The 15,385-nt window shown below is 54.0% G+C and overlaps 25 non-coding genes across 25 annotated transcripts; all 25 read left to right on the forward strand.

Annotated features, from left to right (window-relative positions):
- The first annotated feature begins 591 nt into the window (after nucleotides 1–591).
- Trnal-uag (transfer RNA leucine (anticodon UAG)) lies at nucleotides 592–673 on the forward strand. The gene has a single exon. It is a non-coding gene; the product is annotated as a tRNA-Leu (tRNA).
- Nucleotides 674–1,118: 445 nt separating this feature from the next.
- Nucleotides 1,119–1,190, forward strand: Trnae-cuc (transfer RNA glutamic acid (anticodon CUC)). The gene has a single exon. It is a non-coding gene; the product is annotated as a tRNA-Glu (tRNA).
- A 380-nt stretch (nucleotides 1,191–1,570) lies between these two features.
- Trnah-gug (transfer RNA histidin (anticodon GUG)) lies at nucleotides 1,571–1,642 on the forward strand. The gene has a single exon. It is a non-coding gene; the product is annotated as a tRNA-His (tRNA).
- A 736-nt stretch (nucleotides 1,643–2,378) lies between these two features.
- On the forward strand, nucleotides 2,379–2,460 carry Trnal-uag (transfer RNA leucine (anticodon UAG)). The gene has a single exon. It is a non-coding gene; the product is annotated as a tRNA-Leu (tRNA).
- A 445-nt stretch (nucleotides 2,461–2,905) lies between these two features.
- On the forward strand, nucleotides 2,906–2,977 carry Trnae-cuc (transfer RNA glutamic acid (anticodon CUC)). Its single transcript has one exon. It is a non-coding gene; the product is annotated as a tRNA-Glu (tRNA).
- Nucleotides 2,978–3,357: 380 nt separating this feature from the next.
- On the forward strand, nucleotides 3,358–3,429 carry Trnah-gug (transfer RNA histidin (anticodon GUG)). Its single transcript has one exon. It is a non-coding gene; the product is annotated as a tRNA-His (tRNA).
- A 736-nt stretch (nucleotides 3,430–4,165) lies between these two features.
- Trnal-uag (transfer RNA leucine (anticodon UAG)) lies at nucleotides 4,166–4,247 on the forward strand. The gene has a single exon. It is a non-coding gene; the product is annotated as a tRNA-Leu (tRNA).
- A 445-nt stretch (nucleotides 4,248–4,692) lies between these two features.
- Nucleotides 4,693–4,764, forward strand: Trnae-cuc (transfer RNA glutamic acid (anticodon CUC)). Its single transcript has one exon. It is a non-coding gene; the product is annotated as a tRNA-Glu (tRNA).
- A 380-nt stretch (nucleotides 4,765–5,144) lies between these two features.
- On the forward strand, nucleotides 5,145–5,216 carry Trnah-gug (transfer RNA histidin (anticodon GUG)). The gene has a single exon. It is a non-coding gene; the product is annotated as a tRNA-His (tRNA).
- Nucleotides 5,217–5,952: 736 nt separating this feature from the next.
- Nucleotides 5,953–6,034, forward strand: Trnal-uag (transfer RNA leucine (anticodon UAG)). The gene has a single exon. It is a non-coding gene; the product is annotated as a tRNA-Leu (tRNA).
- A 445-nt stretch (nucleotides 6,035–6,479) lies between these two features.
- Nucleotides 6,480–6,551, forward strand: Trnae-cuc (transfer RNA glutamic acid (anticodon CUC)). The gene has a single exon. It is a non-coding gene; the product is annotated as a tRNA-Glu (tRNA).
- A 380-nt stretch (nucleotides 6,552–6,931) lies between these two features.
- Nucleotides 6,932–7,003, forward strand: Trnah-gug (transfer RNA histidin (anticodon GUG)). The gene has a single exon. It is a non-coding gene; the product is annotated as a tRNA-His (tRNA).
- A 736-nt stretch (nucleotides 7,004–7,739) lies between these two features.
- Nucleotides 7,740–7,821, forward strand: Trnal-uag (transfer RNA leucine (anticodon UAG)). The gene has a single exon. It is a non-coding gene; the product is annotated as a tRNA-Leu (tRNA).
- A 445-nt stretch (nucleotides 7,822–8,266) lies between these two features.
- Trnae-cuc (transfer RNA glutamic acid (anticodon CUC)) lies at nucleotides 8,267–8,338 on the forward strand. The gene has a single exon. It is a non-coding gene; the product is annotated as a tRNA-Glu (tRNA).
- A 380-nt stretch (nucleotides 8,339–8,718) lies between these two features.
- Nucleotides 8,719–8,790, forward strand: Trnah-gug (transfer RNA histidin (anticodon GUG)). Its single transcript has one exon. It is a non-coding gene; the product is annotated as a tRNA-His (tRNA).
- A 736-nt stretch (nucleotides 8,791–9,526) lies between these two features.
- On the forward strand, nucleotides 9,527–9,608 carry Trnal-uag (transfer RNA leucine (anticodon UAG)). Its single transcript has one exon. It is a non-coding gene; the product is annotated as a tRNA-Leu (tRNA).
- A 445-nt stretch (nucleotides 9,609–10,053) lies between these two features.
- On the forward strand, nucleotides 10,054–10,125 carry Trnae-cuc (transfer RNA glutamic acid (anticodon CUC)). The gene has a single exon. It is a non-coding gene; the product is annotated as a tRNA-Glu (tRNA).
- Nucleotides 10,126–10,505: 380 nt separating this feature from the next.
- Nucleotides 10,506–10,577, forward strand: Trnah-gug (transfer RNA histidin (anticodon GUG)). The gene has a single exon. It is a non-coding gene; the product is annotated as a tRNA-His (tRNA).
- A 736-nt stretch (nucleotides 10,578–11,313) lies between these two features.
- On the forward strand, nucleotides 11,314–11,395 carry Trnal-uag (transfer RNA leucine (anticodon UAG)). The gene has a single exon. It is a non-coding gene; the product is annotated as a tRNA-Leu (tRNA).
- Nucleotides 11,396–11,840: 445 nt separating this feature from the next.
- Trnae-cuc (transfer RNA glutamic acid (anticodon CUC)) lies at nucleotides 11,841–11,912 on the forward strand. The gene has a single exon. It is a non-coding gene; the product is annotated as a tRNA-Glu (tRNA).
- Nucleotides 11,913–12,292: 380 nt separating this feature from the next.
- On the forward strand, nucleotides 12,293–12,364 carry Trnah-gug (transfer RNA histidin (anticodon GUG)). The gene has a single exon. It is a non-coding gene; the product is annotated as a tRNA-His (tRNA).
- Nucleotides 12,365–13,100: 736 nt separating this feature from the next.
- On the forward strand, nucleotides 13,101–13,182 carry Trnal-uag (transfer RNA leucine (anticodon UAG)). Its single transcript has one exon. It is a non-coding gene; the product is annotated as a tRNA-Leu (tRNA).
- Nucleotides 13,183–13,627: 445 nt separating this feature from the next.
- Trnae-cuc (transfer RNA glutamic acid (anticodon CUC)) lies at nucleotides 13,628–13,699 on the forward strand. The gene has a single exon. It is a non-coding gene; the product is annotated as a tRNA-Glu (tRNA).
- A 380-nt stretch (nucleotides 13,700–14,079) lies between these two features.
- On the forward strand, nucleotides 14,080–14,151 carry Trnah-gug (transfer RNA histidin (anticodon GUG)). Its single transcript has one exon. It is a non-coding gene; the product is annotated as a tRNA-His (tRNA).
- A 736-nt stretch (nucleotides 14,152–14,887) lies between these two features.
- Nucleotides 14,888–14,969, forward strand: Trnal-uag (transfer RNA leucine (anticodon UAG)). Its single transcript has one exon. It is a non-coding gene; the product is annotated as a tRNA-Leu (tRNA).
- Nucleotides 14,970–15,385: the final 416 nt, after the last annotated feature.

Genomic DNA, 15,385 nt, shown 5'->3' on the forward strand with positions numbered 1-15,385 from the left:
GACGTCCGCTGCTCTCTGTAGTCGAAAAGGGCAGTTGTTTGAAGTGCGATGGATGAGCAGCCAGTCCCAGCAGAACAGGAAGCTGTGGCGTGCACTGTTTGTACAAATGCTAGGAACACTGGCGCACCAAGCAGCGCATGTAGCGTGGCCGAGCGCTTTAAGGCGCTGGTTTAAGGCACCAGTCTCTCTGTTGGCGCGGTTTCGAGTCCTGTAGCTGTCGGGGGTTTCGCTGTGATCGCGTTAACCTGCCGCTTTTTCTTCAAGTGTAACCTCCTTGAGCTCACATATGTTTGACACATGGAGCATTCTAGCTCCGCCTGACAGTTACAGCTACGATAATTTAGTGGTTACGGAAAGCCCAGGTTCGAAACCTGGTCACGGCACGAAAACGTCTCTTGACGCTGTCTCCTTAACTGCGACAGCTACAGACAAGTGGCGTCGCTACCATGCGGCGGGCACGGCTTTTTCTTGCTGTGGATGGCCTAAAGGGACGCTTCCAGTGGGAGAGCAGTGGAAATACATGCCAAGATACTTCCATTTCGAAGTGATCTTTGTAGTACAAAGGAAACGTTTTGCCGCTGCTGCTGCAACGGTAACGTGGCCGAGCGGTCTAAAGCGCTGGTTTTAGGCACCAGTCTCTTCGGAGGCGTGGGTTCGAATCCCACCGTTGCCACTTTTTACGTCTCATTTTTGTGCCGTTGCGGTGTGTTCTCGTGGGGTAGGACGCAGCTCTTGTGACGCGCGTGTTGTGTAGGTAGCGTGGCCGAGCGGTCTAAGGCGCTGGTGTCAGGCACCATTCTCTTCGGAGGCGTGGGTTCCAATCCCACAGCTGCCAAGCGTGTAATGTCTCCTGTGTCGAAGGCAGATGCACTCATTGCCCGCAAAGGAAGCAGCACAACAAGGCGTGAGCGTCTGCTTGGTGAATGGTCGTAGAACAGTGCGTGGTGCAACGACAGCATTTGTAGGCACCTTTTGCTCTCATCATTGCTGGCGTTCGTCTCCACGAAATGCGTCCGGAGCACGCCGTTCTATAACGCGAGAGAGTGGATTTTTTACAGTTGTCGTCAGTTAACCGTGCGTGGCTGCTGCGTTCGCTGGAAAGAGCACTGCCGTCGTTATCCGGTGTGGTCTAGTGGCTAGGATACCTGGCTCTCACCCAGGAGGCCCGGGTTCGATTCCCGGTACCGGAACTGCGCGTTTTTGTTGCTCCTCTTATGCGACTTGTCTCGACTTTGCTCGACTGACGCTACGCTGACGCGTGCAGAAAGCTACGTTAAGTATGATTCACGGCAACACCTGACGGCGAGAGAGATGAAGCGTCTATCCACTTGTTATCCAGCCACATACCTGTAGTCAAGAGGCTTGGGGGACTGCAAGACATTGCCACGGAGGTGAATGCAGCTAACCACTGTAGTTAGTGTCCTGACAGCGCAGGCACGTTCATTTGCTCGTATACATGTGATGGAGACCGTGTCTGACACTGCTGTGGCGTACACCTTGGCCTAGGCTTTGCTGGGTATCGCCACTTGCATTCCAGCCAGCTGCCTTCGCGGGCGCCTCCGTGGCCATGGCCGTGATCGTCTAGTGGTTAGGACATTGCGTTGTGGCCGCAATAACCCAGGTTCGAATCCTGGTCACGGCAATTTTGAAAGTTTTGCCTTGCTGCCGTTGCAATGACGAGTACTCGAAATGACAGTACTCTCTTGATTTTTTTCACTCGTGTTCCGCAGGCCGCAGTTTGCACTACCACTTCATCCCCAACACGTAATGTCGCCTCCCAGAGCGCAGACGTCCGCTGCTCTCTGTAGTCGAAAAGGGCAGTTGTTTGAAGTGCGATGGATGAGCAGCCAGTCCCAGCAGAACAGGAAGTTGTGGCGTGCACTGTTTGTACAAATGCTAGGAACACTGGCGCACCAAGCAGCGCATGTAGCGTGGCCGAGCGCTTTAAGGCGCTGGTTTAAGGCACCAGTCTCTCTGTTGGCGCGGTTTCGAGTCCTGTAGCTGTCGGGGGTTTCGCTGTGATCGCGTTAACCTGCCGCTTTTTCTTCAAGTGTAACCTCCTTGAGCTCACATATGTTTGACACATGGAGCATTCTAGCTCCGCCTGACAGTTACAGCTACGATAATTTAGTGGTTACGGAAAGCCCAGGTTCGAAACCTGGTCACGGCACGAAAACGTCTCTTGACGCTGTCTCCTTAACTGCGACAGCTACAGACAAGTGGCGTCGCTACCATGCGGCGGGCACGGCTTTTTCTTGCTGTGGATGGCCTAAAGGGACGCTTCCAGTGGGAGAGCAGTGGAAATACATGCCAAGATACTTCCATTTCGAAGTGATCTTTGTAGTACAAAGGAAACGTTTTGCCGCTGCTGCTGCAACGGTAACGTGGCCGAACGGTCTAAGGCGCTGGTTTTAGGCACCAGTCTCTTCGGAGGCGTGGGTTCGAATCCCACCGTTGCCACTTTTTACGTCTCATTTTTGTGCCGTTGCGGTGTGTTCTCGTGGGGTAGGACGCAGCTCTTGTGACGCGCGTGTTGTGTAGGTAGCGTGGCCGAGCGGTCTAAGGCGCTGGTGTCAGGCACCATTCTCTTCGGAGGCGTGGGTTCCAATCCCACAGCTGCCAAGCGTGTAATGTCTCCTGTGTCGAAGGCAGATGCACTCATTGCCCGCAAAGGAAGCAGCACAACAAGGCGTGAGCGTCTGCTTGGTGAATGGTCGTAGAACAGTGCGTGGTGCAACGACAGCATTTGTAGGCACCTTTTGCTCTCATCATTGCTGGCGTTCGTCTCCACGAAATGCGTCCGGAGCACGCCGTTCTATAACGCGAGAGAGTGGATTTTTTACAGTTGTCGTCAGTTAACCGTGCGTGGCTGCTGCGTTCGCTGGAAAGAGCACTGCCGTCGTTATCCGGTGTGGTCTAGTGGCTAGGATACCTGGCTCTCACCCAGGAGGCCCGGGTTCGATTCCCGGTACCGGAATTGCGCGTTTTTGTTGCTCCTCTTATGCGACTTGTCTCGACTTTGCTCGACTGACGCTACGCTGACGCGTGCAGAAAGCTACGTTAAGTATGATTCACGGCAACACCTGACGGCGAGAGAGATGAAGCGTCTATCCACTTGTTATCCAGCCACATACCTGTAGTCAAGAGGCTTGGGGGACTGCAAGACATTGCCACGGAGGTGAATGCAGCTAACCACTGTAGTTAGTGTCCTGACAGCGCAGGCACGTTCATTTGCTCGTATACATGTGATGGAGACCGTGTCTGACACTGCTGTGGCGTACACCTTGGCCTAGGCTTTGCTGGGTATCGCCACTTGCATTCCAGCCAGCTGCCTTCGCGGGCGCCTCCGTGGCCATGGCCGTGATCGTCTAGTGGTTAGGACATTGCGTTGTGGCCGCAATAACCCAGGTTCGAATCCTGGTCACGGCAATTTTGAAAGTTTTGCCTTGCTGCCGTTGCAATGACGAGTACTCGAAATGACAGTACTCTCTTGATTTTTTTCACTCGTGTTCCGCAGGCCGCAGTTTGCACTACCACTTCATCCCCAACACGTAATGTCGCCTCCCAGAGCGCAGACGTCCGCTGCTCTCTGTAGTCGAAAAGGGCAGTTGTTTGAAGTGCGATGGATGAGCAGCCAGTCCCAGCAGAACAGGAAGTTGTGGCGTGCACTGTTTGTACAAATGCTAGGAACACTGGCGCACCAAGCAGCGCATGTAGCGTGGCCGAGCGCTTTAAGGCGCTGGTTTAAGGCACCAGTCTCTCTGTTGGCGCGGTTTCGAGTCCTGTAGCTGTCGGGGGTTTCGCTGTGATCGCGTTAACCTGCCGCTTTTTCTTCAAGTGTAACCTCCTTGAGCTCACATATGTTTGACACATGGAGCATTCTAGCTCCGCCTGACAGTTACAGCTACGATAATTTAGTGGTTACGGAAAGCCCAGGTTCGAAACCTGGTCACGGCACGAAAACGTCTCTTGACGCTGTCTCCTTAACTGCGACAGCTACAGACAAGTGGCGTCGCTACCATGCGGCGGGCACGGCTTTTTCTTGCTGTGGATGGCCTAAAGGGACGCTTCCAGTGGGAGAGCAGTGGAAATACATGCCAAGATACTTCCATTTCGAAGTGATCTTTGTAGTACAAAGGAAACGTTTTGCCGCTGCTGCTGCAACGGTAACGTGGCCGAACGGTCTAAGACGCTGGTTTTAGGCACCAGTCTCTTCGGAGGCGTGGGTTCGAATCCCACCGTTGCCACTTTTTACGTCTCATTTTTGTGCCGTTGCGGTGTGTTCTCGTGGGGTAGGACGCAGCTCTTGTGACGCGCGTGTTGTGTAGGTAGCGTGGCCGAGCGGTCTAAGGCGCTGGTGTCAGGCACCATTCTCTTCGGAGGCGTGGGTTCCAATCCCACAGCTGCCAAGCGTGTAATGTCTCCTGTGTCGAAGGCAGATGCACTCATTGCCCGCAAAGGAAGCAGCACAACAAGGCGTGAGCGTCTGCTTGGTGAATGGTCGTAGAACAGTGCGTGGTGCAACGACAGCATTTGTAGGCACCTTTTGCTCTCATCATTGCTGGCGTTCGTCTCCACGAAATGCGTCCGGAGCACGCCGTTCTATAACGCGAGAGAGTGGATTTTTTACAGTTGTCGTCAGTTAACCGTGCGTGGCTGCTGCGTTCGCTGGAAAGAGCACTGCCGTCGTTATCCGGTGTGGTCTAGTGGCTAGGATACCTGGCTCTCACCCAGGAGGCCCGGGTTCGATTCCCGGTACCGGAATTGCGCGTTTTTGTTGCTCCTCTTATGCGACTTGTCTCGACTTTGCTCGACTGACGCTACGCTGACGCGTGCAGAAAGCTACGTTAAGTATGATTCACGGCAACACCTGACGGCGAGAGAGATGAAGCGTCTATCCACTTGTTATCCAGCCACATACCTGTAGTCAAGAGGCTTGGGGGACTGCAAGACATTGCCACGGAGGTGAATGCAGCTAACCACTGTAGTTAGTGTCCTGACAGCGCAGGCACGTTCATTTGCTCGTATACATGTGATGGAGACCGTGTCTGACACTGCTGTGGCGTACACCTTGGCCTAGGCTTTGCTGGGTATCGCCACTTGCATTCCAGCCAGCTGCCTTCGCGGGCGCCTCCGTGGCCATGGCCGTGATCGTCTAGTGGTTAGGACATTGCGTTGTGGCCGCAATAACCCAGGTTCGAATCCTGGTCACGGCAATTTTGAAAGTTTTGCCTTGCTGCCGTTGCAATGACGAGTACTCGAAATGACAGTACTCTCTTGATTTTTTTCACTCGTGTTCCGCAGGCCGCAGTTTGCACTACCACTTCATCCCCAACACGTAATGTCGCCTCCCAGAGCGCAGACGTCCGCTGCTCTCTGTAGTCGAAAAGGGCAGTTGTTTGAAGTGCGATGGATGAGCAGCCAGTCCCAGCAGAACAGGAAGCTGTGGCGTGCACTGTTTGTACAAATGCTAGGAACACTGGCGCACCAAGCAGCGCATGTAGCGTGGCCGAGCGCTTTAAGGCGCTGGTTTAAGGCACCAGTCTCTCTGTTGGCGCGGTTTCGAGTCCTGTAGCTGTCGGGGGTTTCGCTGTGATCGCGTTAACCTGCCGCTTTTTCTTCAAGTGTAACCTCCTTGAGCTCACATATGTTTGACACATGGAGCATTCTAGCTCCGCCTGACAGTTACAGCTACGATAATTTAGTGGTTACGGAAAGCCCAGGTTCGAAACCTGGTCACGGCACGAAAACGTCTCTTGACGCTGTCTCCTTAACTGCGACAGCTACAGACAAGTGGCGTCGCTACCATGCGGCGGGCACGGCTTTTTCTTGCTGTGGATGGCCTAAAGGGACGCTTCCAGTGGGAGAGCAGTGGAAATACATGCCAAGATACTTCCATTTCGAAGTGATCTTTGTAGTACAAAGGAAACGTTTTGCCGCTGCTGCTGCAACGGTAACGTGGCCGAGCGGTCTAAGGCGCTGGTTTTAGGCACCAGTCTCTTCGGAGGCGTGGGTTCGAATCCCACCGTTGCCACTTTTTACGTCTCATTTTTGTGCCGTTGCGGTGTGTTCTCGTGGGGTAGGACGCAGCTCTTGTGACGCGCGTGTTGTGTAGGTAGCGTGGCCGAGCGGTCTAAGGCGCTGGTGTCAGGCACCATTCTCTTCGGAGGCGTGGGTTCCAATCCCACAGCTGCCAAGCGTGTAATGTCTCCTGTGTCGAAGGCAGATGCACTCATTGCCCGCAAAGGAAGCAGCACAACAAGGCGTGAGCGTCTGCTTGGTGAATGGTCGTAGAACAGTGCGTGGTGCAACGACAGCATTTGTAGGCACCTTTTGCTCTCATCATTGCTGGCGTTCGTCTCCACGAAATGCGTCCGGAGCACGCCGTTCTATAACGCGAGAGAGTGGATTTTTTACAGTTGTCGTCAGTTAACCGTGCGTGGCTGCTGCGTTCGCTGGAAAGAGCACTGCCGTCGTTATCCGGTGTGGTCTAGTGGCTAGGATACCTGGCTCTCACCCAGGAGGCCCGGGTTCGATTCCCGGTACCGGAATTGCGCGTTTTTGTTGCTCCTCTTATGCGACTTGTCTCGACTTTGCTCGACTGACGCTACGCTGACGCGTGCAGAAAGCTACGTTAAGTATGATTCACGGCAACACCTGACGGCGAGAGAGATGAAGCGTCTATCCACTTGTTATCCAGCCACATACCTGTAGTCAAGAGGCTTGGGGGACTGCAAGACATTGCCACGGAGGTGAATGCAGCTAACCACTGTAGTTAGTGTCCTGACAGCGCAGGCACGTTCATTTGCTCGTATACATGTGATGGAGACCGTGTCTGACACTGCTGTGGCGTACACCTTGGCCTAGGCTTTGCTGGGTATCGCCACTTGCATTCCAGCCAGCTGCCTTCGCGGGCGCCTCCGTGGCCATGGCCGTGATCGTCTAGTGGTTAGGACATTGCGTTGTGGCCGCAATAACCCAGGTTCGAATCCTGGTCACGGCAATTTTGAAAGTTTTGCCTTGCTGCCGTTGCAATGACGAGTACTCGAAATGACAGTACTCTCTTGATTTTTTTCACTCGTGTTCCGCAGGCCGCAGTTTGCACTACCACTTCATCCCCAACACGTAATGTCGCCTCCCAGAGCGCAGACGTCCGCTGCTCTCTGTAGTCGAAAAGGGCAGTTGTTTGAAGTGCGATGGATGAGCAGCCAGTCCCAGCAGAACAGGAAGCTGTGGCGTGCACTGTTTGTACAAATGCTAGGAACACTGGCGCACCAAGCAGCGCATGTAGCGTGGCCGAGCGCTTTAAGGCGCTGGTTTAAGGCACCAGTCTCTCTGTTGGCGCGGTTTCGAGTCCTGTAGCTGTCGGGGGTTTCGCTGTGATCGCGTTAACCTGCCGCTTTTTCTTCAAGTGTAACCTCCTTGAGCTCACATATGTTTGACACATGGAGCATTCTAGCTCCGCCTGACAGTTACAGCTACGATAATTTAGTGGTTACGGAAAGCCCAGGTTCGAAACCTGGTCACGGCACGAAAACGTCTCTTGACGCTGTCTCCTTAACTGCGACAGCTACAGACAAGTGGCGTCGCTACCATGCGGCGGGCACGGCTTTTTCTTGCTGTGGATGGCCTAAAGGGACGCTTCCAGTGGGAGAGCAGTGGAAATACATGCCAAGATACTTCCATTTCGAAGTGATCTTTGTAGTACAAAGGAAACGTTTTGCCGCTGCTGCTGCAACGGTAACGTGGCCGAGCGGTCTAAGGCGCTGGTTTTAGGCACCAGTCTCTTCGGAGGCGTGGGTTCGAATCCCACCGTTGCCACTTTTTACGTCTCATTTTTGTGCCGTTGCGGTGTGTTCTCGTGGGGTAGGACGCAGCTCTTGTGACGCGCGTGTTGTGTAGGTAGCGTGGCCGAGCGGTCTAAGGCGCTGGTGTCAGGCACCATTCTCTTCGGAGGCGTGGGTTCCAATCCCACAGCTGCCAAGCGTGTAATGTCTCCTGTGTCGAAGGCAGATGCACTCATTGCCCGCAAAGGAAGCAGCACAACAAGGCGTGAGCGTCTGCTTGGTGAATGGTCGTAGAACAGTGCGTGGTGCAACGACAGCATTTGTAGGCACCTTTTGCTCTCATCATTGCTGGCGTTCGTCTCCACGAAATGCGTCCGGAGCACGCCGTTCTATAACGCGAGAGAGTGGATTTTTTACAGTTGTCGTCAGTTAACCGTGCGTGGCTGCTGCGTTCGCTGGAAAGAGCACTGCCGTCGTTATCCGGTGTGGTCTAGTGGCTAGGATACCTGGCTCTCACCCAGGAGGCCCGGGTTCGATTCCCGGTACCGGAATTGCGCGTTTTTGTTGCTCCTCTTATGCGACTTGTCTCGACTTTGCTCGACTGACGCTACGCTGACGCGTGCAGAAAGCTACGTTAAGTATGATTCACGGCAACACCTGACGGCGAGAGAGATGAAGCGTCTATCCACTTGTTATCCAGCCACATACCTGTAGTCAAGAGGCTTGGGGGACTGCAAGACATTGCCACGGAGGTGAATGCAGCTAACCACTGTAGTTAGTGTCCTGACAGCGCAGGCACGTTCATTTGCTCGTATACATGTGATGGAGACCGTGTCTGACACTGCTGTGGCGTACACCTTGGCCTAGGCTTTGCTGGGTATCGCCACTTGCATTCCAGCCAGCTGCCTTCGCGGGCGCCTCCGTGGCCATGGCCGTGATCGTCTAGTGGTTAGGACATTGCGTTGTGGCCGCAATAACCCAGGTTCGAATCCTGGTCACGGCAATTTTGAAAGTTTTGCCTTGCTGCCGTTGCAATGACGAGTACTCGAAATGACAGTACTCTCTTGATTTTTTTCACTCGTGTTCCGCAGGCCGCAGTTTGCACTACCACTTCATCCCCAACACGTAATGTCGCCTCCCAGAGCGCAGACGTCCGCTGCTCTCTGTAGTCGAAAAGGGCAGTTGTTTGAAGTGCGATGGATGAGCAGCCAGTCCCAGCAGAACAGGAAGCTGTGGCGTGCACTGTTTGTACAAATGCTAGGAACACTGGCGCACCAAGCAGCGCATGTAGCGTGGCCGAGCGCTTTAAGGCGCTGGTTTAAGGCACCAGTCTCTCTGTTGGCGCGGTTTCGAGTCCTGTAGCTGTCGGGGGTTTCGCTGTGATCGCGTTAACCTGCCGCTTTTTCTTCAAGTGTAACCTCCTTGAGCTCACATATGTTTGACACATGGAGCATTCTAGCTCCGCCTGACAGTTACAGCTACGATAATTTAGTGGTTACGGAAAGCCCAGGTTCGAAACCTGGTCACGGCACGAAAACGTCTCTTGACGCTGTCTCCTTAACTGCGACAGCTACAGACAAGTGGCGTCGCTACCATGCGGCGGGCACGGCTTTTTCTTGCTGTGGATGGCCTAAAGGGACGCTTCCAGTGGGAGAGCAGTGGAAATACATGCCAAGATACTTCCATTTCGAAGTGATCTTTGTAGTACAAAGGAAACGTTTTGCCGCTGCTGCTGCAACGGTAACGTGGCCGAGCGGTCTAAAGCGCTGGTTTTAGGCACCAGTCTCTTCGGAGGCGTGGGTTCGAATCCCACCGTTGCCACTTTTTACGTCTCATTTTTGTGCCGTTGCGGTGTGTTCTCGTGGGGTAGGACGCAGCTCTTGTGACGCGCGTGTTGTGTAGGTAGCGTGGCCGAGCGGTCTAAGGCGCTGGTGTCAGGCACCATTCTCTTCGGAGGCGTGGGTTCCAATCCCACAGCTGCCAAGCGTGTAATGTCTCCTGTGTCGAAGGCAGATGCACTCATTGCCCGCAAAGGAAGCAGCACAACAAGGCGTGAGCGTCTGCTTGGTGAATGGTCGTAGAACAGTGCGTGGTGCAACGACAGCATTTGTAGGCACCTTTTGCTCTCATCATTGCTGGCGTTCGTCTCCACGAAATGCGTCCGGAGCACGCCGTTCTATAACGCGAGAGAGTGGATTTTTTACAGTTGTCGTCAGTTAACCGTGCGTGGCTGCTGCGTTCGCTGGAAAGAGCACTGCCGTCGTTATCCGGTGTGGTCTAGTGGCTAGGATACCTGGCTCTCACCCAGGAGGCCCGGGTTCGATTCCCGGTACCGGAACTGCGCGTTTTTGTTGCTCCTCTTATGCGACTTGTCTCGACTTTGCTCGACTGACGCTACGCTGACGCGTGCAGAAAGCTACGTTAAGTATGATTCACGGCAACACCTGACGGCGAGAGAGATGAAGCGTCTATCCACTTGTTATCCAGCCACATACCTGTAGTCAAGAGGCTTGGGGGACTGCAAGACATTGCCACGGAGGTGAATGCAGCTAACCACTGTAGTTAGTGTCCTGACAGCGCAGGCACGTTCATTTGCTCGTATACATGTGATGGAGACCGTGTCTGACACTGCTGTGGCGTACACCTTGGCCTAGGCTTTGCTGGGTATCGCCACTTGCATTCCAGCCAGCTGCCTTCGCGGGCGCCTCCGTGGCCATGGCCGTGATCGTCTAGTGGTTAGGACATTGCGTTGTGGCCGCAATAACCCAGGTTCGAATCCTGGTCACGGCAATTTTGAAAGTTTTGCCTTGCTGCCGTTGCAATGACGAGTACTCGAAATGACAGTACTCTCTTGATTTTTTTCACTCGTGTTCCGCAGGCCGCAGTTTGCACTACCACTTCATCCCCAACACGTAATGTCGCCTCCCAGAGCGCAGACGTCCGCTGCTCTCTGTAGTCGAAAAGGGCAGTTGTTTGAAGTGCGATGGATGAGCAGCCAGTCCCAGCAGAACAGGAAGTTGTGGCGTGCACTGTTTGTACAAATGCTAGGAACACTGGCGCACCAAGCAGCGCATGTAGCGTGGCCGAGCGCTTTAAGGCGCTGGTTTAAGGCACCAGTCTCTCTGTTGGCGCGGTTTCGAGTCCTGTAGCTGTCGGGGGTTTCGCTGTGATCGCGTTAACCTGCCGCTTTTTCTTCAAGTGTAACCTCCTTGAGCTCACATATGTTTGACACATGGAGCATTCTAGCTCCGCCTGACAGTTACAGCTACGATAATTTAGTGGTTACGGAAAGCCCAGGTTCGAAACCTGGTCACGGCACGAAAACGTCTCTTGACGCTGTCTCCTTAACTGCGACAGCTACAGACAAGTGGCGTCGCTACCATGCGGCGGGCACGGCTTTTTCTTGCTGTGGATGGCCTAAAGGGACGCTTCCAGTGGGAGAGCAGTGGAAATACATGCCAAGATACTTCCATTTCGAAGTGATCTTTGTAGTACAAAGGAAACGTTTTGCCGCTGCTGCTGCAACGGTAACGTGGCCGAACGGTCTAAGGCGCTGGTTTTAGGCACCAGTCTCTTCGGAGGCGTGGGTTCGAATCCCACCGTTGCCACTTTTTACGTCTCATTTTTGTGCCGTTGCGGTGTGTTCTCGTGGGGTAGGACGCAGCTCTTGTGACGCGCGTGTTGTGTAGGTAGCGTGGCCGAGCGGTCTAAGGCGCTGGTGTCAGGCACCATTCTCTTCGGAGGCGTGGGTTCCAATCCCACAGCTGCCAAGCGTGTAATGTCTCCTGTGTCGAAGGCAGATGCACTCATTGCCCGCAAAGGAAGCAGCACAACAAGGCGTGAGCGTCTGCTTGGTGAATGGTCGTAGAACAGTGCGTGGTGCAACGACAGCATTTGTAGGCACCTTTTGCTCTCATCATTGCTGGCGTTCGTCTCCACGAAATGCGTCCGGAGCACGCCGTTCTATAACGCGAGAGAGTGGATTTTTTACAGTTGTCGTCAGTTAACCGTGCGTGGCTGCTGCGTTCGCTGGAAAGAGCACTGCCGTCGTTATCCGGTGTGGTCTAGTGGCTAGGATACCTGGCTCTCACCCAGGAGGCCCGGGTTCGATTCCCGGTACCGGAATTGCGCGTTTTTGTTGCTCCTCTTATGCGACTTGTCTCGACTTTGCTCGACTGACGCTACGCTGACGCGTGCAGAAAGCTACGTTAAGTATGATTCACGGCAACACCTGACGGCGAGAGAGATGAAGCGTCTATCCACTTGTTATCCAGCCACATACCTGTAGTCAAGAGGCTTGGGGGACTGCAAGACATTGCCACGGAGGTGAATGCAGCTAACCACTGTAGTTAGTGTCCTGACAGCGCAGGCACGTTCATTTGCTCGTATACATGTGATGGAGACCGTGTCTGACACTGCTGTGGCGTACACCTTGGCCTAGGCTTTGCTGGGTATCGCCACTTGCATTCCAGCCAGCTGCCTTCGCGGGCGCCTCCGTGGCCATGGCCGTGATCGTCTAGTGGTTAGGACATTGCGTTGTGGCCGCAATAACCCAGGTTCGAATCCTGGTCACGGCAATTTTGAAAGTTTTGCCTTGCTGCCGTTGCAATGACGAGTACTCGAAATGACAGTACTCTCTTGATTTTTTTCACTCGTGTTCCGCAGGCCGCAGTTTGCACTACCACTTCATCCCCAACACGTAATGTCGCCTCCCAGAGCGCAGACGTCCGCTGCTCTCTGTAGTCGAAAAGGGCAGTTGTTTGAAGTGCGATGGATGAGCAGCCAGTCCCAGCAGAACAGGAAGTTGTGGCGTGCACTGTTTGTACAAATGCTAGGAACACTGGCGCACCAAGCAGCGCATGTAGCGTGGCCGAGCGCTTTAAGGCGCTGGTTTAAGGCACCAGTCTCTCTGTTGGCGCGGTTTCGAGTCCTGTAGCTGTCGGGGGTTTCGCTGTGATCGCGTTAACCTGCCGCTTTTTCTTCAAGTGTAACCTCCTTGAGCTCACATATGTTTGACACATGGAGCATTCTAGCTCCGCCTGACAGTTACAGCTACGATAATTTAGTGGTTACGGAAAGCCCAGGTTCGAAACCTGGTCACGGCACGAAAACGTCTCTTGACGCTGTCTCCTTAACTGCGACAGCTACAGACAAGTGGCGTCGCTACCATGCGGCGGGCACGGCTTTTTCTTGCTGTGGATGGCCTAAAGGGACGCTTCCAGTGGGAGAGCAGTGGAAATACATGCCAAGATACTTCCATTTCGAAGTGATCTTTGTAGTACAAAGGAAACGTTTTGCCGCTGCTGCTGCAACGGTAACGTGGCCGAACGGTCTAAGACGCTGGTTTTAGGCACCAGTCTCTTCGGAGGCGTGGGTTCGAATCCCACCGTTGCCACTTTTTACGTCTCATTTTTGTGCCGTTGCGGTGTGTTCTCGTGGGGTAGGACGCAGCTCTTGTGACGCGCGTGTTGTGTAGGTAGCGTGGCCGAGCGGTCTAAGGCGCTGGTGTCAGGCACCATTCTCTTCGGAGGCGTGGGTTCCAATCCCACAGCTGCCAAGCGTGTAATGTCTCCTGTGTCGAAGGCAGATGCACTCATTGCCCGCAAAGGAAGCAGCACAACAAGGCGTGAGCGTCTGCTTGGTGAATGGTCGTAGAACAGTGCGTGGTGCAACGACAGCATTTGTAGGCACCTTTTGCTCTCATCATTGCTGGCGTTCGTCTCCACGAAATGCGTCCGGAGCACGCCGTTCTATAACGCGAGAGAGTGGATTTTTTACAGTTGTCGTCAGTTAACCGTGCGTGGCTGCTGCGTTCGCTGGAAAGAGCACTGCCGTCGTTATCCGGTGTGGTCTAGTGGCTAGGATACCTGGCTCTCACCCAGGAGGCCCGGGTTCGATTCCCGGTACCGGAATTGCGCGTTTTTGTTGCTCCTCTTATGCGACTTGTCTCGACTTTGCTCGACTGACGCTACGCTGACGCGTGCAGAAAGCTACGTTAAGTATGATTCACGGCAACACCTGACGGCGAGAGAGATGAAGCGTCTATCCACTTGTTATCCAGCCACATACCTGTAGTCAAGAGGCTTGGGGGACTGCAAGACATTGCCACGGAGGTGAATGCAGCTAACCACTGTAGTTAGTGTCCTGACAGCGCAGGCACGTTCATTTGCTCGTATACATGTGATGGAGACCGTGTCTGACACTGCTGTGGCGTACACCTTGGCCTAGGCTTTGCTGGGTATCGCCACTTGCATTCCAGCCAGCTGCCTTCGCGGGCGCCTCCGTGGCCATGGCCGTGATCGTCTAGTGGTTAGGACATTGCGTTGTGGCCGCAATAACCCAGGTTCGAATCCTGGTCACGGCAATTTTGAAAGTTTTGCCTTGCTGCCGTTGCAATGACGAGTACTCGAAATGACAGTACTCTCTTGATTTTTTTCACTCGTGTTCCGCAGGCCGCAGTTTGCACTACCACTTCATCCCCAACACGTAATGTCGCCTCCCAGAGCGCAGACGTCCGCTGCTCTCTGTAGTCGAAAAGGGCAGTTGTTTGAAGTGCGATGGATGAGCAGCCAGTCCCAGCAGAACAGGAAGTTGTGGCGTGCACTGTTTGTACAAATGCTAGGAACACTGGCGCACCAAGCAGCGCATGTAGCGTGGCCGAGCGCTTTAAGGCGCTGGTTTAAGGCACCAGTCTCTCTGTTGGCGCGGTTTCGAGTCCTGTAGCTGTCGGGGGTTTCGCTGTGATCGCGTTAACCTGCCGCTTTTTCTTCAAGTGTAACCTCCTTGAGCTCACATATGTTTGACACATGGAGCATTCTAGCTCCGCCTGACAGTTACAGCTACGATAATTTAGTGGTTACGGAAAGCCCAGGTTCGAAACCTGGTCACGGCACGAAAACGTCTCTTGACGCTGTCTCCTTAACTGCGACAGCTACAGACAAGTGGCGTCGCTACCATGCGGCGGGCACGGCTTTTTCTTGCTGTGGATGGCCTAAAGGGACGCTTCCAGTGGGAGAGCAGTGGAAATACATGCCAAGATACTTCCATTTCGAAGTGATCTTTGTAGTACAAAGGAAACGTTTTGCCGCTGCTGCTGCAACGGTAACGTGGCCGAACGGTCTAAGGCGCTGGTTTTAGGCACCAGTCTCTTCGGAGGCGTGGGTTCGAATCCCACCGTTGCCACTTTTTACGTCTCATTTTTGTGCCGTTGCGGTGTGTTCTCGTGGGGTAGGACGCAGCTCTTGTGACGCGCGTGTTGTGTAGGTAGCGTGGCCGAGCGGTCTAAGGCGCTGGTGTCAGGCACCATTCTCTTCGGAGGCGTGGGTTCCAATCCCACAGCTGCCAAGCGTGTAATGTCTCCTGTGTCGAAGGCAGATGCACTCATTGCCCGCAAAGGAAGCAGCACAACAAGGCGTGAGCGTCTGCTTGGTGAATGGTCGTAGAACAGTGCGTGGTGCAACGACAGCATTTGTAGGCACCTTTTGCTCTCATCATTGCTGGCGTTCGTCTCCACGAAATGCGTCCGGAGCACGCCGTTCTATAACGCGAGAGAGTGGATTTTTTACAGTTGTCGTCAGTTAACCGTGCGTGGCTGCTGC

This window comes from Schistocerca serialis, unplaced genomic scaffold, assembly GCF_023864345.2.
Source record: "Schistocerca serialis cubense isolate TAMUIC-IGC-003099 unplaced genomic scaffold, iqSchSeri2.2 HiC_scaffold_335, whole genome shotgun sequence".
Taxonomy (NCBI): Eukaryota; Metazoa; Arthropoda; class Insecta; order Orthoptera; family Acrididae; genus Schistocerca; species Schistocerca serialis.